Here is a 26,593-nt window from a genome sequence, read left to right on the forward strand (position 1 = left end):
GCATGTGCAACACTATAAATAGAACCCTCCATGAGCCAAAATTGGTTGCCGCTTCTCTTGGAGATAAGTAGCTTAGTCTCTTAAGTCATCCTTTTGCATATTTGTGTTTTTGAACCATTAGAGGCATCACACTTGAGGTGCTCAAGCTTTCAAAGGTCAAGAACTACTAGTCCTTCTAAAAGGTATGTCATCTAAGTAGATGTTTTATTCATTTGGCAATTTGTATGCTAGTTAGGACAATACTTTGGAAAAATTGAAATTATGCATGTATAATAGAGAAAACATAGATCCAAAGCATTTAGGGTTGCATGTGCACCATAGGAGTGTTATAGTGCTCAAAACCAAATAAACAGAATTGCTAACTTGCAACACTTAACGTAATAATTGTGCTCATACTTGATTAATAATTACATTCTTACTAGCATAATACTTATGCTCCCACTAGCTTTGACATGTATCCAGAAATCAGTTGGACTTCTAGAAATCAATACTTATTGACTTTCTTTCCAAAGTTTCTGATTTCTGAGACGTGATGCTTTGATAAGTCTTTATCTAAGCTCATACACCTTTTATCTAGAAAGCTCATATGTGTGTTTAAACTATTTCAGAACTTACAGCAATAAGTCCCGAATGTTCAAACCATTTGCCATTTCTCACAATTCGAACTATAGAGAGGGATGTCGTAATCATAATCAAATTTGAGAACGCAGTTTACACAACTGCTAACTTCTTTAAAATCTACTAGTGAAAGTGTTTCCTCACAATCATTTTCATGAAGGAAAGAAACATTATGCCAATTAGATTTTATAGTGTATGTGTTCCTATTCATGTGAATTTCTCATAAACATAATCACAAGACAAGGTTTGTGACAAATTCAAACTCATATGGAGTGAACTTGTTCAATCTTAATTTGTTGCCATCTAGTAACACAAAACCTACCATTGCTTCCAAGTTGATGTGCAGCTCACCCCTAATGATCAATGTACTTTCATTGACCAAGGTTCTTTGCCTCATGCAATCAAATGAGAACTCATAGAACTCACATGCATATTTAACTTAATTGGAACGGGCACAGAAACAAGAATATGTCAACACGATAGGTTGCAAACCTCAAGTCGTTTGCTAGTGAAAAACAATAGGTTTATTCTTGATTAGTTCATGAAACTTTTCAAGATCTTTTAAGACTCCCACTGACCTCTTGACATATAATATTCTCTTTTCAAGGAACATTTCTTGATAAAAAAATATTCAAGAGTTTGTGACGATTCTTATCAAGAACAACACTTCATATAATTGGTCTTAGCCGGTCTCTGTTTTATCCAAAACATCACAACTACCAATTTTAAATGTGCAAGAGTTAGAAAGCATTTCTACTTCACATTTCATGAAGTGTTACAAACCTACTTAGAACTTGTTACTCAAGGTGCAACTTGAAGTAAATAGAGTATAACTTAACTTTGGAACGAAGTATGACTCATCTTCTTGATTTAACCATTTCAACAATTTTTGATTCCCCTACTTAGTCATATACTAAGGTGTTCTTAGAGGATCTACCGTGTCATGGTTCCAGAATCATTGTGATGATCATAAAACATGGTACTAAAGTACTTTCCTTTCCATTCAAATTGGAGAAAGATTTTATCTTTCTGCCTAATTGATTCTTCATATTCGCTCTGCTATACTTTGAAACTTTTCAAGGTATTAGAATTATACTTAATCTTGTAAGTATAACCATATTTACTGAACCATTAGTAAATCATGACTAATAGTCTTTATCATCCTTTGTGGTGGATCTGACCAGTTCACATCAATGTGTACTAGATCTTTTAGTCATTCACTTGACTAACATACATATGTGAATAAGGAATTAATCCCAATTTTCCTAAGTACCAAGATTTTCATATGTTTCGAAGTTTCTGTCCAATTGAAACTTGGTTGATGAGAATCTTTCCTTACTTAGAAAATTACGACACTACCACAATTCATATAATTAAGAATCAAACCATTTTTCAACATTGCTATTAATAGAAACATACAAACCATAATTTTCACAAATGTCATTGCAAAGATATAAAAACAAGACAAAACAAAATTTTTCTTTATTTATAAAACTAAGGAAAACTTGTCCTTACAATGCAAATTCATATGAAAACTATGTTACTAAATATTCCTAAGCAATCTATCATAACTCCTAAGCAGCAGCTCAAAAATCTGATCATCGAACCATGCGATCAAAATCCATCTCTTCGCGACCAGACTCAGCTCACTCTTCCTTTAAGCTTCCTTTCTTTTCTTCGATCCTACAAAACATCAAAATGCAATCTTATCACATCATGTATTAAGAATCTATAAATAGGAACTTAATAGAGTTAGATAGTGGACTTACATGAAGTAGAGTCATACATTTTGACTTTACTATCCTTGTGATCCTTCAGGTAGATACGGCAGCTTCGCATCCAATGCCCCTTCTCTTGGCAATAGAAACAAACAGACTCTTTTGGAATGGCACACGGGATTATCTCAGACTTAGTCTTTCTCTTTACCATTTGGTCAAACGGTTTCACTTTGGCCAATCCCTTTCCATTGGGAAGAGAAAACTTTTCTGGACTTCCAATGTTGCCATTGCTTATGTCTATGGAAACTCCGGATGCAGATCTTTCATTCAAATTTGCTTGACCAGTGCACCAAATCATTTATGATTCAGCAGCAATCAGCAAATATGTCAAATCAATGAGGGTCATGTCATGCGTTGTCATATAGTAGTCCATAACAAACTGAATATATGACTCGGGAAGTGACTGAAGAACCAAGTCAACAGCTAGCTTCCTAGGGAAAACGACACCCAACATTCCCAGCCTATCAATATGTAACTTCATCTCCAAGACATGAGCACATACAGACTTTCCATCTTCGTGTTTGCTTGCCAATAGGGCTTGAGTGACCTTGAACTTTTCAAGTCGACGAACATGTGGGTCAGGGAGAATTATTGGAGGAGGTGGAGGAAGAGAAGTTCCACTAATGCACGAGGAAGGGATTAATCTTTCACCTTGATCGTCACGTGGAATATCATCTTCATGAGGAAAGCTTTTTCCAAACGATTCAGGAAGACCATAGTTGTCAGAACACGACATCTACGAGGGAGAAATTCAAGTTAGTTGATTCAATCCTTAATATAACACCCAAATGAAATATTAAGGCTAGGACCCAACACAATAATTCACAATTCAGAAGACGGATGCCGTAATCCAATTGTAAATTATTTGTCGGTAGGTAAATGACGATTTACCAATTCCACCACGAAAACGAAATCTTAAACGGATTAGTTTTTTTTAATTGAAACTCCTAGATCTTTTGAGATTCATTGAACTTTTCAATGGCATGTTTAATCTCGATTATGCCCTTCAAGTTTGTGACTGGGATACTGAGGATCACAAACAAGGAGTGAATAACCATGCAAATTAGCTTGGTACTCTCGAAGTCATTTATCACCTAATCAATGTGTCGGTTAGCCACACACGCTACATTGTTCTATGATAACCTACAAGCCACCCATTTCCATCCTTCATTAGTCCCATATTAGTGTGCCGGTTAACCACACACGCTCCACTAATGACCAATAAGGTGCAATATGCAATTTCATGGGTTAGCATCAAATTCACATTTTTCTTAAGTAACTAAGATTGGGAATTTATAAAAGGTTTAGTTACTTGTATTTTCATTATACTTATTAATGAGGATTTGTGTCCTATCCTACCCGTTTGGCTAACGACCCTCCACTAGTCAAGGAAGCGGTGGGTGAGAGTGGACACTCATTCAATCGCCATTTTATAGGCAATTTCCTTATACCCACCTTATAGACCAGCTGCGTGAATGAGGACTATTAACGGTAAGACTGACTTTTACTTATACATATATAATATATTAAACTTTTAATTATATATATTATAAGGGTGTATTTTACACATTTAAAATACTAGATGGTTTAATCTTTTAATCACATTAGACTTTTAATTCAATTAAAACTTTAAACCATTCTATTATGGAATTATTAATACTCTTTTAATTAAACTTTTAATTAATTACTAAAAAATCCATAAGTATTCCTTTAGTTGTGTCCATTTAAATTTTCAAAATTAAAACTTTTAATTCTAAATCTAAATTATGAGACTAAAAGGATGTATCTTAAACATTTAAAGATACTAGGGTTTTAGAATTTAATATTTCACAATTATAGCTTTTAATCAGATTTTAAATTCCAAAACTTGAGGGCAAGTTTTGAAACTTTTCAAAACCTCTTAGATCAAATTTGAAAACAATTAAATTAATCATATAATTTATCTATATCACAAAATTTGACCTAACCTAATTTCATATAGAAAGACAATTCAAATCAAATTCTACAAATAATTAATTTTTCACAAAATCAAGTAATTATCTTAAAATTTGACAATTATCATCCAATTGGATGAGGATAATCATTACCTTATCATAAGAATCGAATTTCATACGTCAAAACAGTTTGTACTAATGATCCTAATCCAATTATGGCCAAAAACTCAAAAATATGCTCTCTGACTGCCCACCACGTCGTGGCAACTTTGACCACGTCGTGGTCATCAGGCAGGTTCCAAAGAACGATTTCTTTTTGCTTTGAACAATATATATTAGCATCATATAACAGAAAAACACCCTAGGCTCTGATACCACTGATGGGTGTTAAGCACTGTAACATCCCTATGGTGCCCATACAACCCTAAATGCTTTGGATCTAAGTTTTCTCAAGTTATACATGCAATTTCATTTTATCCAAAGGATGAACCCTAACTACCATGCAATTTGAGATGTACAACATAAAATTTAGTTAGATGAATAGCTCTTTGTGTAGGTAGTGATTCTTGGCCTTTCAAGAGCTTAGTACCTCAAGTTTGATACCTCTAATAAGTCACAAACACCAAAAGCAAATGGAGGATTATAAGAGAGGTTAGGAACCACCAAAATCGGATAGGGGTTGCTTCTAGGAAGGAGTTACCCAATTTTGGTAGGTTAGGGGTTACATTTATAGTGTGGAATTCCAAGGGTTTCATACATGAAAACCCTAATTCACCATGATTCTTCATATTTGATGGCCCTTTAGACTAAACCCTAATGGACTCTCATATAGGTTTAGTCTATTCCTAATCAACATGGATCATTAGCCCAAACTATAAGTATCACCGATTTACCAAATCAGTCCCTGTAAATTTAATCAGTCTCTTTTGATCACTAAATTAATTCCAAATAATTCTTGATCAATACCAATTAAATAATACGATTTCTCAATTAATATATTATTCATATAATATATTAATAAATCACAAATAACCTCTTTCTCAAATATCCACCCTATCAAATTGCTATGGTGAAGGCAACCCAAAAGGACCATGCTACATTGTGTTATACATTCCAAGATTTGGGGTTGGTATGTATCTGGTTGAGCCGGTTTGAGACTTGGTAATTTGCAATATCAGTCGGTGATAGTTTGAACCCTAAGTGGGGGAGAGTTGAGTATTTCAATCTAAGGATCAACAGACTATTTGATTTGTGGTTTCAGTACATTGAATCAGAGGAATTTGTGGTACAAGTATGCAAGATTTTTGGTTCAGGTTCGTTACTGCATAACAAAAGGAAGGTAGGCTACCATCGAAGTGCTTGTGGTTAGGAAGTTTCTCAGAGAAGACGCCATCAAATTTATGTGTTTAGGGATGTATGGGTTGTACTCACAACAAAAGCTGTTGGGCAAGGAACTCACTCGTTCCTTATGAAAGCACATGGATCTTGATTGAGAGACGTTTGAGCCTTGCAGGTCGTGTACTAGATATAGAGAGATTGGTTAGCTCGCAGTATGGACAACTATCTATGGATAAGGATGGATAGTTATTGATTTGTTAATCAGCTTCAGAGCTTGATATGTGTATTTTTCCATGTGTGGCATCATTGGGCTTAGTTTGTAGACCCACTTCTGATCGTTGGTTATTCTATTTGTCAGCGACAAGTAAGGTTGTTCGAAGGTTTTGAGTTGTATCGTTTCAAGGTGCAGTTGGTGCGTCAAACTTTCATTAAATTCTATAAGGTGTCTGTTTTGGTTTCTGGGTGTGTATACCATGGGTTTGTTTGGTCATGGGATCCTTGCTTCTGTCAAGCTCGGGTTGGCGGTTATCTTGGATAATGAAAGTTCGGATGTTGTAGTGACATTGTTCAAGTGTGGAATTAGGTCTACACAAAGTTTAGTTTGGGATTTCATGTCTATGGGATTGGTATTCAAGGACGATCCGATCAGGGTTTTGGCAGAACTTGGGGAGATTTTGGAATCTTACTCCGAGGTTGGATAGTTGTGCATTGGTAGGAACTGTTCAGTTTTAGTTAATGATTGAGTTCTTGTTTTGGTTGTTAGAAGAAAGTTCTGTTAGCGGTTGAGGTTCTTCAATTGGTTGGATCCGATTGTATTTCACCCTTTTGGGTAAGGATTTCATGAAGGAGGAACACAACCGATGTGAGGAGAGTTGTCTGTTCACATGGGGAGCTGTGTAACCGGATGAATGGCATGGGACAACTGGAGTACCAAGGGCTGGATTTTGAGTTATAGGTTCTCCCGTTCGTTCAGGTGCTGCATTTTTCGTGTCATCAATATATTTTCTTCTTATGTTCTCGTTGTTTCAATCATAAGCTATGATGATCTGTTGGATGGTATTGTTTTAATCAACTATGGTTCTATAATGAATGATTACTTATTATTGCATTTCTTATTGTTGAGGGGTCTTAGACATAGGTTAGAACTCTTGAATTTTTTTTGAAGGATTCAGGTTCTTCTTTGCCTCTTGATGTCAAGTGTGGTTGTTAGGAACCAAGTGGTAAAGTTTGGGTTGGCCCAGAATTTTAATTGGATTTGGAGTTATCAAAGTCTAGCCAGCTCCAAGTGGGGGATAATCGATTTTTCGGATGGAAAGATTTTAGAGGCAGGTCACCCCAAAGTTGTTATTCAAGGACAAAGGTTAGTAGGCTCAGGATGTTGACAAGAACGAAGCTTATGCAAGGAACATTGTTCAGCAGTCAGTTGTGACCAGGGAAGCAAATGTTGAAGATTTAAGGATATTTTGTCGAGAAGACTTTGAGCATCGGTAGCGGCGCACGATGGAATTAGTGAGTAGGATCAGGTCGAGGGTTATGTGAGGGCCTCTCTGTCTGTTCTTATCTGATTAATGACTTGGGGTTCGAAGCACATCCCAAACACCTGATGGGGTCTAGTAGATTAGGGGTCCATCTTATATCAGTTTTGCTTGTTATCTTTATAATTTTGTTTGAAAGACCATGGGGGAGCCCATGGAAATTGCAGGAGTGATGTAATACTATGATTTGGCCCATATCAGTAACTTGGGTTGTAATAGACCTGTTGGTTGAAATAGGTCGTATTGTTGTTTAGTTTTTGCATGGGTAGCGTTGACGGCTGTTTGAGGCGAGTGGATAGACTCGTCTAGTCTTTGTTTAACTAGGTTATCTGTTTAGGGTCTCACTCTTGCATCTGAGTGAGAGATTGTCGGATTTAGAGGTTGGTTGTGGATTCCTATAAGGTCACACCTTATGATCCGAAGAGTCAAACAAATTACACGCTGACCATTAGTGCTAGCACCAACGCCAGTGCCAACACCAGACCTTATCAGCGTCAGCGTGAACCAATGATCTTGGTGATCTTTTGTATATTAGGCAGTTATACGTATATATATATATATATATATATATATATATATATATATATATATATATAATAGATATCTGATTTGTAATCATTGTGATTAGGATCAGACCTTTAGTTAGATAGGTATACATCCCTTAATTAGTGGGATATCAGTTATTATAATCATAAATATTTAACATTAGGGTGAAACCCTAATGTAAGTCCTGGTGACCGTCTTTGTGACCTTCCTTCACTTGGTGAGAACATTCTTTCTTAGTGAAAGCATCTTTGTGATTACTTGTGTTCTTTCATTATTCTGTTTAATCTTTGGTTAGTTTGTTTATTCATTGTTAATCAGACATGAGTGTATCCGATCGATACAGACCTTCAATTGGTATCAGAGCAGGTTTACAATACACTCAAGTTATCATGTCGACCTCCAATAATCCCAAGTCGTCTGCTTGCGACAAGATCCCTCGTTTTGATGAACTCAACATTACTGCCTGGAAATCAAAGGCCATGGATGCTCTCGAGATAATGGACTATGACATGCTTGATATCATCAACAAGGTTGCCATCGTCTCTATGCATCGACTCTCCAATGCCAATGCATCTGGTTGTGAAGTAAAGCATAAATTTGTGTCGGGATGCAACAAGGAAGAGAAGAAGGTTCTAAATCTCGCTGTGAAGGTGCGTATTGCTATTGGAAACTCTCTTCCATATCATGTTTATCGTATGGTTCAAAATTTCTCAACTGCACAAGAGATGATGATCACTTTACCATCCGCCTTTGACCGAGAAGATCTCTCAGATGATGATGTTTCAAAAGGTAAGTGTCTCATGGTTCAAATCATCGGGTCTTCTGCTAAAACACCAAGGGACAGCGTTAGCACGTTTGATGTTGACCTTTCTCAAGCCGCTACAGACTCTAAGTCTCAGGACTAGGACTCAACCTCAATGTATCAGGTAAAAAATTTTGTTAATTATTCTTCCGTTCAAAAAGCTGACATGTTTGTTCATTTATGTTTCTATCTATCTATTTAAAATAATGAGAAATCTTCTCTCAAACTTGAGTTAAAAAATCTTAAAGAAAAACTCTCTTTTTCTAAGAACTCTCTGATGGGATTTAGGTAAAACAAATAAACTTAAAACCTTTAAGTTCACATGCAACCTAAAGGATCTATGTTTTCACTATTGAACATATAACTATGAACATCAAATAAGAAACACTAAGAATCCTAGGTAATTTTCAAAAATTATAAATTAAGGTTTAGGATTACATAACTTAATTGTTATTGTAGTAAATAACAATGATTCTTCAAAAATAGATATCTTGAAAGCTAGCACCATAAATGTCGTGCCTCTAATGGAATCACACCCAAGCTAGAAAGAAGATTACTTACGAGAGATAAGATGGGAGGCTTGAAATTTCGGCTATCTCTCTATGAAATGGAGTGGCCGAAAAATGAAGGCCTTAGGGTCCTTTATATAGTGGTACAAGGAAGCTCTGGATAACCCTATATAGAATATAATAATAATGTTTCAAATTGGTAATTATCCAAATCCTTATTTATCTACATGGGATGTTCTAGAAACCCTAGAATATCCTCCTAAAACCGTCCACCACCTTTGTGGAAGGTTCTGGAGCCTTTTGTTCAACTATTGAACAATTGCACTTTAGACCTTGCACTTTTAATTATTTCTTTTAATCCCAAAATTAATTCCAATTAATTGTTGATCAATTATTAATTAAATAATACATGTTCTAATTAATATATTATACTTATAATATATTAATAAACTATTTATATTAATTTATTAATCACATAATAAATTAATCTCTCTCTAAAAGTCATCATGTCTAATTGCTTGGTTTAAGGGTAACCCAAAAGGACTATGCTACTATCAAGTCAAGTATATACCAATTATAGTTATGGGCTTAAAAACCTAATCCAAAAGTCTCCCACATGGATGAGTTTGTAACTATAACTGTCAGTATAACTTTTGAATCGATCAGCAAATTGTAGCTTTCAAAAGCCGCTGCCAAGCTCTAACCCAGTCAGTTATGCGTCCTAAGATAAGTGATCATATAATAATTCATTCTACAAGATATCAATCGGATATGAGACATGGAATAGAATAAATCTCATTGTCCAAGACTTTGTTTCCCGATTTCTGATTTGTGATGACATAGGACTTCTAATCGAACACATCAATTTAGTCCTGGCTAGGACCAGCACTATAAATCAACACCAAATCACCGAGAGGCCCAAAGATATCGCTTTTTCCCATTAGGGAAAAAGGAACAGATAAACTTTGACTCATATGCTTTTATCCTTTACTCATCAAAGCATGCATGACAATACATTTTATAACATCAAGTTACTGATGGGTTTACGCATTACCAATGCACAACCAACTTGTAAATTATAACTCATATATCTCCGTTTCAAGATTAATATATTATTGTCTCAGAATTACTCGTGATAGATTCCATGAAGTAATTCTATGAGCGTGGGTTTATCCAATACTTAAATATCCATTTCTAAGTACTCATGAACATTGTAGCAATACTATAGTTATGTCTAACACCCTTAGACAATCTACAATCAAGTTCATGACAGTCTTAATTCACTACTTACTTCCAAAAGTACGACCAACTATGGAATTTGAATAATCAAATTATCCGGGAAGTAAAACATGCAAAATGAAACACAAGAATAAACAATTACAAAAAGGTAGTAAATAAACTCATAAATAATTCTCTTTTATTTAATCACCAAAATTCAATTACATTTACTTTGTTACAAGTTTCAAACTAATTATATAACTACTAAAATTAATATCATCTCTCAGACCAATGCTCCTATCATGCTGACTGTGCTTGACCCTACTCAAAGCCTTCGTTAAAGGATTTGCAGGATTCTCTTCTGATGATACTCTCTTCACGATGAGATGGCCTTCTTCTACCCTATTTCTGATGTAATGGTACTTTATGTCGATATGTCTATACTTTCCATGATCTCTTGGTTCCTTAGTCAAGGAAACCGCTCCTTCATTATCGCAGAAAAGTTCCATTGGCTCCTGAATGGTCGAGACAACTCCAAGGTCACCAATAAAGTTCCTTAGCCAAGCCGCTTCCTTTGATGATTCACTTGTAGCTATGTACTCTGATTCGCAGGTTGAATCAACCACTATGTCTTGCTTAGAACTCTTCCAAGTTACTGCTCCACCGTTCAGAGTGAACACCCAACCTGATTGAGAACGGAAGTTGTATCTATCCGTAAGAAAGTTGGTGTCACTTTATCCACTTACTCTCAATGTATCACTACCACCAAGGACTAGAAGCATGTCCTTCGTCCTCCTTAGATACTTGAGAATGTTTTTAACAGCTATCCAATAACCTTTACCTGGATTTCCCTGATAACGACTGACCATGATCAAGACAAATGACACATCAGGGCGAGTACATGTCATAACGTACATGATCAAACCCACAGCCAAAGCGTAAGGTACCAGACTCATGTCAGCTATCTCTTGATCTGTACTAAGGCTTTGATTCTTATTCAATTTGGTATTGCTTTGGATAGGTAGATATCCTTTCTTGGAATTTTCCATACTAAACCTCTTTAGCACTTTATCCAAGTATATACTTTGATTAAGTCTAATTAGTCTCTTCTTTCTATCTCTCAATATTCTTATCCCAAGAATATAGGCAGCTTCTCCAAGGTCTTTCATGGAAAAACACTTTCCAAGCCTAGACTTAACTTCTTGCAAAGTTGGAATGTCATTTCCCATGAGTAGTATGTCGTCGACATACAACACCAGAAAAGTCTCTATACTCCCACTAGCCTTGATATACACACACATCACTTATCTTCATTCCTAGAGAAACCAAACGCTTTGACCTTCTCAATCCATAGATGGATTTCTCAATCTTGCACACTCTATTTGGATAATTTGCATCTACAAAACCCTCTGGCTGACGAATGTAAACATCTTCAGCCAATTTCCTGCTAAGGAAAGCTGTTTTGACATCCATCTGCCAAATTTCATAGTTATAAAATGCAGCTATGGCGAGCATTATCTGAATAGAAGTTATCTTGGCCACTGGTGAGAAGGTTTCATCATAGTCAACCCCCGGGGTTTGAGTAAAACCCTTTGCAACCAGTCGAGCCTTGAAAGTCTGTACCTTTCCATCCATGTCAGTCTTCTTCTTGAAGATCCTTTTTCTCCCAACTGTCTTTCGACCTGGTACATTATCAACCAAATTCCTGAAGTAGAGTCATTCAAATTGACTTTACCATCTCTGAGATCTTTCAGGTACTTTGGGCAGCTTCGCAACTAATGTTCCTTCAATTGGCAAGAGAAACAAATGGATTCTTTGGGGTTATCAAATGGAATGATCCCAGAACTAGCTTTTCTCTTTACCATATGATCAAACGGTTTGATCTTGGATGGACCATTTCCATTGCGAAGAGAAATCTTTCTGGACCACCATTATCACCATTGTCAATGTCCATGGAAACATTTGGGTCGGATCAGTTAGGGTCACGTCAATATTCCTCATATAAAAGTTCTAAATGAACTGTTCATATGACTTTGGAAGTAAAAGAATAATCAATTCAATGGCTTGTCTCCTTGGAAAAAACGAAACCCATTTTATCCAACTTATCAATGTATGATTTCCTTTTTCAATATATGCACACATACACAATTTCCATCTTGATGATATAATCCAATAATGTTCGAGTAGTTTCGTATCTTTTATCTTGAGGAAAATGTGATGTTAGGAGAGTCACTAGAGGAAGTGTAACACCGTAAATTTTCAAACAAATTTTTCATTTTCAAAACCACATAATTCTCAATATCACATTTTAAAAACCGCAATTGTCAAAATACAAATTCATAAATTGTTCGATAAAATCCAGGATCCTCAAAATCATAAACTACATCTAGTGTGTACAATCAAGTCGGCGCCTTCCCACGATCCTGAGAAGTACCTGAAACACATATCCCATAACACGGTAAGCACAAAGCTTAGTGATTTCCCTAAAATATCTCACGCAACAATTAGCCTCTCATGGCTATAACTATTGGATTAATGTCTAAGTCCATAACTATAATTGGTAAGACTTGACCCGACCCGGCATGGTCCATTTGGGTTGCATGGCATCATGCATTTGGATAGACTATAATGAGAGAAATAACACTTAAGGTTGGTTAATATATTATAAGTTCTAATATATTAATAAGGTTATTTAATTAGTATTGATCAAGAATTAATTTGGAATTAATTAAGTGATCAAAAGGAGACTAATTAAATATATGGGTTGATTGTGTAAATCATTCATTATTATATATGTGGGCTTGTGATCCAAGATTCCTTATGTTGGACTAAGTCCATGGGGTGACCCATGGATACTCCATGGAGGTTAAAATCCATGGAGTATAAGGAATGGGTAAAGTTATGAGTTACATGGTGTAACCCTAATAGCCACCATATAAAAGATTCCCATGGCTCAAGAAATCGTGCACTAATGTGTGAGTGTGAGGGCTAGACGATTTCAAGGAGTGTTCAAGTTTCTCTCAAGTTATTCCAAGTGCATTTGGTGTTGTGTGAACCATTTAAGGTGTCACACTTGGGGCACTAGGCACTCAAGCTTCATGAAGACATTCTACATCAAAGAGGTATGTATTCTATCTTGTTATATTTATTATTTTGTATGCTAGATTAGGATAATACCTTGGATGCTCATAATTGTATGTATAATAGAGAAAACATAGATCCAAGGTATTTAGGGTTGCATGTACACTTAGGAGTGTTAGAATGCTCATAACCCAACAGTGGTATCAGAGTCAGGTTTGTTTTCTTGTTATACTTGCAAAAGTAGCTGAAAAATCGAGTTGGATGCATATATTCGATTGTTTTGGCTGGAATTGGACTAGGAACATTACCCTAAGATGTTTTTGGACTTATAAACTTGTTTTTGATGTGGTAATGTTCATGCTAATCCAATTTCTAAGATAATTGTCATAATTTCAAGATTTGTATTAGTTTGTATGTTCATGCTAATTTCTTGAAGATTGATGATTTGAATTATCTTGTTCTTATGAGGTTCTTAGATTAATAGAAAAGTTGTGTGAAATAGTTGTTTTCAATCCATTTTAATCTAAGAGTTGATTCCAAAGTGTGTTTTTGTAACTTGTCCTCAAGTTATATGAAAAGTCACATTTAAGAATCATAAAACTCATAAAAGTTGGTAAAGGTTACAAAATGAAGAGTCTCTTCATTAAATTAAAAAAAAAGTGTAACCTTAATTAGTTCCATAAGTTACAATAAAAAAAAGTTATTTTTTTTTTATTAATTAGTTTAAAGTCTTCCATAACTTGTCCTCAAGTTATGGAACTTGAAGAGTTTTTTTTTTTTAATTAAAACTACTTTAAACTCATAAGTTATGGAATTAATTAGTTTTGAATAGTTTCAAAACTTGCCCTCAAGTTTTGGAATTTGAAAATTTTTCACTTATGAATACTTTAATTCCAAGTTAGCCCTTAGAATTTTAAAAGTTAAAATTCAACCCTTATACTTTATAATATTATAAGTTAATAATATTTATATATATGTATAAGAGTAAAGTCAGTCTTACCGTTAGTAGGCCTCATTCACGAAGCCGGTCTAAAAGGGGGGTATAAGGTTACTGCCTATAAAATGGCAGTTTAATGGGTGTCCACTCTCACCCACCGCTTCCTTGACTGGCGGAGGGTCGTTAGCCGAACGGGTAGGACAAGGACTATAATTCTCCTTTCATTAAAAGTATTAATGATAAATACTAAGTAACTAAACTCTTATTAATACCCAATCTTAGTTACTTAGGAAAATGTGAATTTGGTGCTAACCCATGAAATTACACTTTGCACTTTGCTTAAGTCGTTAGTGGAGCGTGTGTGGTTAACCGGCACACTAACCTGGACTTAACAAGGTAGGCAAAGGGTAACTTAATATTTATCATAGTATCGATGGAGCGTGTGTGGTTAACCGGCACACTGATTAAGGGGTAAATATTAAGGGTACCAAGTATATTTGCATGGTTATTCACACCTTGTTTTGTGATCCTCGGCATCCCAGTCACAAAACCTGAAGGGCACACTCGAGATTGAAACATGCCTTTGAACAGTTCAATGAATCTCAAAGATCTAGGACTTTCAAATCCAATTAAAACCTAATAAATTATTTCGTTTTTCATGGTGGAAATTGGTGAATCGTCATTCACCTACCTTCAAATATTTTATAGCTTGGATTACGGCATCCCTCTTCTAAGTTATAAAATAGTTTGTTGGGTCCTAGCCTTAATATTTCATATTGGGTGTCATATTAAGGACTTTAAATCAACTATCTTGAATATCTCCCAAAAAGATGTCTGGTCTAGACATTTATGATCTTCCCAAATCTCTTGAAACAAGCTTTCCTAAATGAAGATGATGTCCCATGGATATCATACTTCTTTCACCTCCTCCAATTATTCTCCCTAACCCACAAGTTCCTAAAAAGTTTAAGGTCACTCAAGCCCTATTGGCAAGGCAAGGTCTAGGTGTGATCACATCTTGGAGATGTAGTCACATATTGACAAGCCGGGAGAGTTGGGTGTCAAAGTCTTGAGAAAGTTGGTGGCTCAACTACTTTCTAAGTCACATAGTGAGTTCTTTTGGGAATCCTATGAAACAGACTAAGACAAGACCCTTAATGATCTTATCTATTTGCTAAGATCAACTTCCTAAAACGCTATAGACATTGACAATGATGATATTGGATATCCAGTAAAGCTCTCTCTTCCCAATGGAAAGGGATCGGCCATAGTCAACTCGGTTGACCCAATGGTAAAGAGAGAGGCGAAGTCTGAGATAGTCCCATTATCAAGGGTCCATAGGTAACTATTGCCAAAGGAAGGGGAATTGGTTACGAAGCTGCCAAATTTACCTAAGGATGTTAAAGTCAAAAAGTTTGGCTCTACTTCAGGTAAAGTCCATTGTCTAACTCTATTAAGTACATGCTGATTCTGATCGCGAAGATGGATTTCAATCGCATGGTTCGGTGATCAGAATTTTGGGCTATTACTTAAGAGTTATGATATTTATATTGCTTAGGAATAGATAACAACAAGGTTTTCATATGGATTATAAGGATAAGTTTTTCCGCAAAGTTTTAAAATAAAAGAAAAAGGTTTTGATTTTATTTATTTTAAGTATCCTTACAATGGCATTTGTGAAAAGTTGTTGCTTATAAGATTCCATTGATAGCAATATTGGAAAAATGGATTTGATTCTTTCGGTTGTGGTAGTGTCTAATATTACCAAATAAGGAAAGATTCTCATCACCCAAGGTTCAATTGGACCAAAACTTGGAATCATGCAAGTTGTATAGTATGATGAATGAGAACTTTCAGCTTGGAAAATTAAGACTAATTCCTTATGTGAATAAGGAAAGGACTAAGGGATCGAGTACACATTCTTGTGCACTGGTCAAGTCCACCACAAAAGATCAAGAAGACTATTCGTCATGATTTACTTAAGTTCAGTAAATATGGTTATACTTATAAGTTTAAGTATAAGTCTGTATCATTGGAGAAGTTTCAATGTGAGACAGAACGAATAAGAAGAATCAAAGTATGGCAGAAAGATAAAAGTTTCTCAAATCTGAAAAGATGGGAGAGTACTTTAGTATCATGTTTATGATCATCTTAATGATTAAGATACCATATCACAATTGGTCCTCTAAAGTCATCTTAGTGCATTCTTATGACTAAGAAGAGGAGTCATGAATTGTTGAAATGGTTAAATCAAAAAGATGAGTCATACTTCGTTCCAAAACAATTCTTAGAGTCATACTCCAAGATTGTAACTTGAGTGACATATCTTAAAGAGGGTTTGTTAACACTAGTCAAATGTAAGAGTAAAGGTTATCTACTCTTGTACATTTGAAATTGGTAAGTTGTGATGTTTTGGATAAAACAGAGACCAACTTAGGCCAATTGTGTAAAGTGTTAGTCTTGATAAAGAATCCGCACTATCTCTTGAATATTTGACAAGGGAGTCTTATATGTCAAGAGGATAGTGGGAGTCTTAAAGCTCTTGAAAGTTTCAAGACTTAATCAAGAATAAAACCTAAAGTCCTTCACTAGCACACGACTTGAGGTTTATAACCTATCGTGTTGAAATTTTTGTGCCTATTCAATTTGGCTTTGCATAGGAGTTCTGAGAGTTCTCAATTGGTTGCACAACTACTTGGAAGCAATGGCAGGCACCTGAGCTGCCAAATGGCAAGAATTTAAGATTGCACAAGTTTAATCAATATGAGTTTGGATTTGTCACTAACCTTGTCTTGTGATTATGGTTTTGACAAAATCACATGGATAAGAACACATACACTATTAAATCTAAGTGTCATAAGGTTTCTCTCCGATTCATGAAAATGGTGGTGAGGAAACACTTTCATTAAGTAGATTTTAGCTAGATAGCAATTGTGATATTTGCATTCTCAAAGTCGTTAGTGGAGCGTGTGTGGTTTACCGGCACACTAACATGGACTTGTGAGAAGTGGCAAAGGTCTAAACAATTGAGACTATGATTACGGCATCTCTTTTCATAGTTCTAAAATTGTTTAGACACACATGTGAGCTATCTAAGAGAGGTGTATGATTTTGATAAAGTTTTATCAAAACAATCTAGTATCAGAAATCTGAACTTTGGTAAGAAAGTCAGCTGATTTCTGAGTACATGTCAAAGCTAGTGGGAGCATAAGTGTTATGCTAATAATCATCATGTTAGTGGGAGCATGATAATTATGACAAAGGTTGCAAGTTAGCAATGTTAATTATAGAAAACAAAAGTTTCAATTCGTGAGGTTGCAGGGGTTGAAAAAGTTGTTTTGCTATAATTAAGGGAGAGGAAATTATACTTCATTTCAATTCTAAAAGCTTAGATTGAGATTTTAATCGTATTTAATCAAGGATATATATATGAATTTCATATTGGAATGGCTCAACATAAGGAAATTCTATATATGGGTCCATTATTTGCGTTCTAAAATTCGATTATGATTACGGCATCCCTTTTCATAATCTGAATTTTGAGAACTTGGCAAATTGAAATGGAAATATTATAGCAAAAGACTGGTTTAGTCTTTATGTGAGACATCATGAATCGTGTCCCATATGCTTCGGATATAGGATCGATTACATGTGCTATATTCATCCTTTCTAAAATTTTCCAAATGCCTGGGGCATTATGAAGGGAAAAGGTCTAGAATTGGATATGACTAAAATGATTAAGCAATTGTCGAGGAAAATCTAAGGTTTACCAAAGATTGGTTGCTCAAGGACAGTTGGAAGTATAATGTTAATTAAGGAAGGACCATATTGACATAATCTGTAAGGAGGCAACTCTTGTTCAGAAGTGATAGTCAAAATGGAATATGGAAATGTTTCAAAGTTAGAAATTATTCAATCTGTGTAAGATTAGGAAACTTAATGAAAGAAGGATGTTTCCAAGGAGCTGATCTCCTTTGGAATGCTCTGTAATGATTGTTGTCAAGTCTTTCTGACTTTGTGCATAATCATTAAGAGGATCAATGCATATAAGTTTAGAATCTAACAGATTTCAGTAAATGGCATGAATTTGGAATTCTTGCATTTGCAGTAAGGATTTGGGACTGTGAAAAGAGGATCATTGGAGTGATGTTCAATTGATCTATTTTACAAAGTAAAGATCATAGACAAACATAGTATGCATACTTGGTGTATGGCATGACTAGTGTTTAGAAAACATAGTGTACATGCTTGGAGCATGGGACAACTATTGTTTTAAATTCAAGTATAAAGTTGATAAAACCGAAACAATGAATAATGAGTAATCAGTATGGTGATAAATAAAAGTGTTTATTTATATTCATAGGGTTTGATACCATATTTGATTCATTTATTCTTGTGTTTCACTTTGCATGTTTTGACTTCCAGAATAACTAAGTCGCTCTTCCTAAATGATTAAGTTATTCAAACCATCCACAGTCGGTCATATGTTGGAAGTAGATATGAATCAAGACTGTCATGGGTTGGTTTGTAGAGGTCCAAGTTGGTGGACAAAGTGGTGCTACAACACTCATGAGTGCTCATAAGTTCTGAGTATTGGATTCAACCCGCGCTCATTTGAATCACTTCATGGATTTTATCACGAGTGATCATGAGACGATAATATCTTATATTCTTCAAACCTAGAGATATGAGTTGTTACTATGAGTTGGTTATACATTGATTGCACGAAAACGCATTGGTAACTCGATGTTATAAAACGTGCCTTTGTGTATGATTCAACAAGTAGTAGAACAAGCCATATGAGTCGAAGTTTATCCATTCCTTTTACCTTCGGGATAAAAGCGATATATGTGGGCCCCTCGATGATTTAAAGATGATACATGTGAGTGCTTGGCCAAGCCAGGACTGATTTGATTTGTTCAATCAGTCAGTCATCATGAATCGGAAATCGGGAAACAACAAATGGACAGAGAGAATGATTGATAATCCATGTCTCAGTCCATATGATATCTAGAATGGAGGAATATATGATCCCTTATCTAATGGACAAGTCATTGACAAAGGTCAGAGTTCATTGACAAGGTCAGAGTTCGACAGAAGCTTTTGAGAGCTACGATTGCTGATCGGTTCCTGAAGTCATACGCAATAATAGTTTTAGACTTATCCAAGTGGGAGACTGTTGGATTAATGTCTAAGTCCATAACTATAATTGGTAAGACTTGACCCGACCCGGCATGGTCCATTTGGGTTGCATGGCATCATGCATTTGGATAGACTATAATGAGAGAAATAACACTTAAGGTTGGTTAATATATTATAAGTTCTAATATATTAATAAGGTTATTTAATTAGTATTGATCAAGAATTAATTTGGAATTAATTAAGTGATCAAAAGGAGACTAATTAAATATATGGGTTGATTGTGTAAATCATTCATTCTTATATATGTGGGCTTGTGATCCAAGATTCCTTATGTTGGACTAAGTCCATGGGGTGACCCATGGATACTCCATGGAGGTTAAAATCCATGGAGCATAAGGAATGGGTAAACTTATGAGTTACATGGTGTAACCCTAATAGCCACCATATAAAAGAATCCCATGGCTCAAGAAATCGTGCACTAATGTGTGAGTGTGAGGGCTAGACGATTTCAAGGAGTGTTCAAGTTTCTCTCAAATTATTCCAAGTGCATTTGGTGTTGTGTGAACCATTTGAGGTGTCACACTTGGGGCACTAGGCACTCAAGCTTCATGAAGACATTCTACATCAAAGAGGTATGTATTCTATCTTGTTATATCTATTATTTTGTATGCTAGATTAGGATAATACCTTGGATGCTCATAATTGTATGTATAATAGAGAAAACATAGATCCAAGGTATTTAGGGTTGCATGTACACTTAGGAGTGTTAGAATGCTCATAACCCAACAATAACTCGATAAGGAACCTCCGGTTATGTGTTCCAGTGAGGACCCTCCGGTCTCACAACTCGGGTTGGACCCTCCGGTCCTAACCCACAAAGCACAGAATAATGTACAGCATAAATCACAAAGACAAATGAAACATATCACATAACACAATATAAGCATATAAGACCCTCCGGTCACACAGTATCACCACTCAGGTAAGTATAGTGAGAAGACTCACCTCGTAAGTAAGCAAGTAAGCCTCGTACCCCTCGAACAGTCAAATCCCCGCCTACATGACATAATCATCTCTAATTAACACTTATAACCATAACTCTAATTAAATTAAGCTAACCCCTCACTCTAACTCTTGGAATGGGTAAAAGACCATTTTACCCTTCCATGGTCTCCACAATCCATGTCTTGACCAACCCTGAAGTCAACACTCGAGTCAACAGTCCATGTTGACCCAACTCGTCGAGTGCATCTATGCGACTCGTCGAGTTCCCTCGTTTCCTCAGAAATGTCGTGAAAATCCAACTTAACTCGTCGAGTTGTATCGTCAACTCGCCGAGTTACAATGCATCCAGACTCATCGGGAAAAACCCTACCCGAATCGTCGAGTCGGCTCGCTAACTTGTCGAGTCCTTTCAGTCCACTTTCTCATTCAAACAATTTCAGGTAGAAATAAGGTCTCATACTCTGGATCTAGCCTTCTAAGGCTGAATCATCACGTAAAGCTACAAGCTTTACGTTCATGCATGGCATCTAGGGCTCAAAATGCCAAAACAAGCTCCATAAAGGTTTTCATGCATGGAAACTTGCCCAAAGCTTGGATCTTTGGGCTCATGGGACCTCATTTTGTCCAGATCTGGAGTCTCAACCCCATGGCAAGCTCCATCAACTCAAGAACCACATGATAAGGGGGAAGCCCTAAAACTCCCCAGAAAGAGATCTATCAAAGACATGATCAAGGTGGTAGCTTTTTACCTCCAAATTGAAGCTAGCACAGAGACACACTTGATATACAAGCCTCTTCTCGTTCCGAAGCTTGATACTCCTCGCTCCTCTTCCCAAAAGTGCACTAAAACTCTCAAAGTTAGCTCCTCTCTCTCATAAATGGATACACACGTTTAGGGTTTCTCACAGAGGGTTGGGATGATAAGGGATGCGGAAATGAGGGCTTAAGGTCCTTTAAATAGGACACAAACCCTGAAAATTAGGGTTTTCTCACCCAGCTCCTACTCGTCGAGTCGGGGTCCTCCGACTCGTCAAGTAGACTCTAAAATCTCGCGGCCATTACACTCTCTACTCGACGAGTTGGTGCTCCCAACTCGTCGAGTTGCCCTGCCAAAATGAATGAAATTAATTAAATAATATACCTGGGACTCCAGATGTTACAATTCTCCCCCACTAGAATCAGACTTCGCCCTCAAAGTCATCCTCCGGAAACAACTCAGGGTACTGCTCTTGCATCTCAGACTCCGGCTCCCAAGTCCACTCGGATCCCTTCCAATGTTGCCACTGAACCTGAACCAAGGGTACCTCTTTATTCCTCAAAACCTTCACCTTCCTATCCAAGATTGCTATTGGCCTCTCAATGTAGTTCAGGCGCTCATCAACCTAAATGTCCTCTAAAGGAACTACTGCCGTCTTATCGGCTACACACTTCCTCAGCTGGGATACGTGGAAAGTGTTATGAATCTGACTTAACTCTGCAGGCAGCTCTAACCGATAAGCTACCTTCCCCACTCGAGCGATTACTCTGAAAGGACCGATATATCTAGGACCCAGCTTTCCCCGCTTACTGAATTGGATCACCCCTTTCCATGGGGATACCTTCAGGAGGACAAAATCTCCGACCTGCAACTCTAGTTCGGATCGTCACCGGTCTACGTAACTCTTCTGACGACTTTGGTCCATCAATAACCTCTGTCTGACCTGTTGGATCTGCTCTGTCGTCTGGAGCACTATCTCAGTGCTCCCCATCACTCTCTTCCCTACCTCTCCCCAACAGATAGCAGTCTGACACCTCCTCCCATATAAGAGCTCAAAGGGAGGCATACCAATACTGGAATGATGGTTTTTGTTGTATGAAAACTCAGCCAAGGGCAAGTAAGTGTCCCAACTTCCACCGAAGTCTATAACACATGCACGTAGCATGTCCTCGAGCATCTGAATCGTCCGCTCGCTCTGCCTGTCGGTCTGTGGGTGGTAAGTAGTGATGAAATGCAACCTGGAAGAAAATCGCACGTCCTGATCTGACACTATCGATGTTGGCACCCCATGTCGTGCAACCACCTCTCGTACGTAGATCTCAGCCAACTTCTCCTCAGAAGAGCTCTCACTGATAGCCATGGAAATCTGTTCCCACTTCTACTGGGGAATCTCTAAAGCCTGAAACATGCCATGTGGATGCTGGTGCTCTGCCTTGACCTGACGACAGGTCAAGCATCTCTCAACTACCCATGCCACATCCCTCTTCATACAGGGCCACCAATAATCCCTTTTCAAGTCCAAATACATCTTGGTGGCTCCCATATGAATTGAAAATCTCGACCTATGAGCCTCCTCCATCAAAATACGTCGAGATCCACCCGTATATGGCACCCAGATCTGCCCATGATAGGTCATAAGCTCACGACTATCAGTCTCAAACTCAGCAATCTGCCCAATCACCCGCTCCCACTTACGGTTCTATGGTCTCATGGCCACCACTTGGGCCTCTCGGATGGTATCTAAGACTGGAGTCATCATCGTCATCCTTATACACACGTCTCGGATCGGAGCACATACTACTCGGCAACTCAGGGCGTCGGCTACCACACTAGCCTTGCCAGGGTGATACAAAATCTCACAGTCGTAGTCCTTCACTACATCCAACCATCTCCTCTGCCTCATATTCAGATTGGGCTGATTCATAAGATACTTCAGGCTCTTATGGTTCGTATATATGGTACAACGAACACCATACAGATAGTGGCGCCAAATCTTGAGGGCGAACACCACCGCCCCCAACTCTAAATCGTGGGTGGGATACCTCGTCTCGTGAGGCTTCAACTGCCTCGATGCATATGCTATCACGTGCCCCCTCTGCATTAATACGACGCCCATCTCTGATATCGATGCATAACAATAAACTACAAAGTCCTCCACTCCCTCGGGAAGTAGGGATGAGCAGCGGAAGCGGGTACCTTCTTCGGAACTGGAACCGCCTCGGAACTGCCGGTTCTGGAACTGGAACTGCCTTAAGTGGTTCTGGTTCTGGTTTTCAAAGTTGCAGAACCGCCTTAAGCGGTTCCGGTTCCAAATCTCATTTTTACAAAACTGATACCCGCTGGATACCCGCCGGTTCCGGTTCCAATACCGAGTACCCGGAACCGGCGGTTAACCGGAACCGGAACCGACGGGTACCCGCCTTTTCTAAAAAATATATATTTAGTTTTTATATTTTTGTGATCTTGTTTTTAAAAATAGGGCAAAAGAACTATTTCCTTACCTTAGCGATTTTAGGGTTTTTGATACTAATTCTTACAAAAAATAAAAAACGTCGACACACTCTCGTCTCGTCACTTTCCCTTCTCAAACCAGTCATCGTTTGTTTAATCGAAGCTTGAATCGCTCCCGTTAGGCCGTTAACGATTAAACATAATCACCAAAGTAGGTTTCAATCATTCTGTAATTTTTTTTTTTATCATTCGTCTCAATCGTTCACCTGATAGTATTTCTTGTTGTGTGTATTGTAGTTGTCTGTAATCGGTAAGACAGGGTTCCCTTGTTACAATCTTGTCCATTTTGTTGAAGCTGTTATCGATTGAAATCATCTCAAGGTTAGTATTTCTTCCTAGCGCATTCTTGTAATTCCTTGGACTGGTTAGAATTGTTGTCCTTGGACTGGTTCATTGTCATGAGGTTTTGATTCACAATGTATTCTGAAAATGTCGATTATTGCAGGTATTGTAATCAGGCCAGTTCACGTTCTTTTCCTCTCCATTTTTCTGCCTCTCGAATCCAGGTATGTTTTTTTATTCAAGGGTCGATTTTATGAATCTTACTTGGTTAAGAAATCATATTGGTCATATTGGTTATCATTGTTTTATCAAGATCCATGGGGCTATTATTAGTAAATTGTTGTTTCTCATGATTTCAACTGATAACTCTTTAAGAGGTTGTGACTTTTTTTATCAATCTGTGTTATGATAAATCTGTTTAAGAGATTGTGACTTTTTTATCATTAGAGTTATCAATCTGTGTTATGATAACTCTTCAACTGAAATCGTATATGATTATCATTGTTTTATCAATCAGTGTTATGATAACTCTTGCACTTTTATGAGATTGTGACTTTTTTGGCTGATTTTATTTGATATTTTAATTTTTAATTTTTATGTACTATAATGTTATTGGTCAAATAATGTATTACTTTTGAATTATGTTGCTCCATTTTTGCTTTATTTGGTCATTTATTTTGTTCTTTATTGGAATTAAAACTAAAAAAAGTATTTTTTTTAATTAATATATTTTTTTTTTGCAAATTAGACCACTGAACTCTTTATTTATGTCATCTGCATTTATTTATACTGATGTTGGTTGTCGTTTGTTTCATTTTGTTCCCTGTTAGCTAGCATAACAAATTTGGTGAAGAAGGAGACGAAATTGATGTAACTTGCACTTCTAGGAGCTGGTAAATAACCTCAGGTACAAAGGTTTTAGTTCTTGAGCGTTGATGAACTTTGGGTCTTTCATCTCTTACTTCATCTGTTAATGCATTTTTTTCATCCATTACTTCAGATGTTGATGCATTTTGTTACTTCATCTGTTACTCCTTCTCTTGATTGTTATCTGATTCTCTCTTGTTTTCATCACTAATATCAAGAATCATCGGTTCATTATCAGAAATCTTTCCATCTTTCTTTGACTCATTTTCAGTTACTGGATCTTTTTCTTGAACAAATATTGAGTTTTATTGAAGTGATCCATCAAGAAACACTGACTTATCATCTTCATGACCAATATCAAATGCTTTTTTATTACCAAATGCTAACTGCATTGTTTATGAGTGGCTCTCTTCTGGTTCGTTTTCACCAGTTTGCCACAATATCATATGATTTTTTATTACCAAATGCTAACTGCATTTTTATGCTTAATTTCATTATTTATTATTTTATTTTATGTTTCTTGTATAATATTTATTATTCTAATTTGACCTTTGATGCTTAATTTCATTTCAGAAATCAATCGCAATATTGAAGATCTCTTACGAGGGAATAAGTAATTGTTGTTGTTGTTGTTTTTGCTGTTGCTGTTTGTTGTTTTTAGTGCTGCTGATTGTTGTTGCTATTTTTCGATGTTGTTGCTTTTGTTGTTATGTTTTACAATTTCAGTCTACTGTTGCTATTTTATAGTTGTTGGTTCTTGCTATTGTGTTATTTAAAAGTGTGAAATGTTTTTAATAGCTTGTTATTTAAACGATCATTTTTTTGTAAATGTTTTGGTTTTATATCTTGTACTTATATTGTTTGTATAGGTTAATTTACATAATTTACTAGACATGTATAAAATAACAAGTTTTAATACTTAAGAAGCCGGGTACCCAGAACCGGAACCGGTTCCGGCGGTTCCGGGAGCGGTTCCAATTTTCTCGGAACCGATGTAGGCGGTTCCGGTTCCAATTCCAAAAACTTAAGAATCGCCGGTTCCGGGAGCGGTTCCGGTTCCAGCTAAAATAGGCGGGTACCCGGTTATGCCCATCCCTATCGGGAAGGGCTAACACTGGAGCTTCGCACAATCTCTGGCGAAGAGTCTCGAATGAGGCCTGCTGCTTGGTACCTCAAGCAAAAGTAATACCCTTCCTGGTCAATTTGGTAAGAGGAACGGCAATCTTGGAGAAATCCCTGATAAATCTCCGGTAGTAGCCTGCCAGGCCAAGAAAACTTCTGATCTCAGACAGGAACCTCGGTACCCCCCATCGTATAACTGCCTCAATCTTGGTCGGGTCACCCAAAATCTCATTTTGGTTAATGAGATTCCCTAAGAATTGGACCTCTCGTAACCAAAATTCACACTTGGAGAGTTTGGCATAAAGCCTCTCCGTCCTTAATACTCTAAGAATCCCCCGAAGATGCTCCTCGTGCTGCTCTCTGGACCTCGAGTATACCAAGAAGTCGTCGATGAACACGATCATTGACCTGTCCAACATGGGCCTACACACCTGGTTCATGAGATCCATGAACGCTGCCGGTGTGTTGGTGAGTCCGAAAGGCATCACCACAAACTCGTAGTGCCCATAACGAGTCCTAAAAGTTGTTTTCTGGATATCCTCCTCGTAAACTCTCATCTGATGATATCTAGATCTCAAGTCAATCTTGGAAAACCAAGACGCCCCTGCAAC

General features: G+C 37.0%; 1 long non-coding RNA gene across 1 annotated transcript; it reads left to right on the forward strand.

The window, feature by feature from the left end:
• Positions 1–23,722: 23,722 nt before the first annotated feature.
• LOC145108667 (uncharacterized) lies at positions 23,723–25,637 on the forward strand. Its single transcript, XR_013708455.1, has 5 exons — positions 23,723–23,862; positions 23,949–24,032; positions 24,157–24,217; positions 24,824–24,900; positions 25,434–25,637. It is a non-coding gene; the product is annotated as an uncharacterized LOC145108667 (long non-coding RNA).
• The last annotated feature ends 956 nt before the right edge of the window (positions 25,638–26,593 follow it).

The sequence above is a fragment of the Lactuca virosa genome, chromosome 1 (genome assembly GCF_052849685.1).
Source record: "Lactuca virosa cultivar CGN04683 chromosome 1, Lactuca_virosa_CGN04683_v6, whole genome shotgun sequence".
NCBI classification, from domain to species: Eukaryota; Viridiplantae; Streptophyta; class Magnoliopsida; order Asterales; family Asteraceae; genus Lactuca; species Lactuca virosa.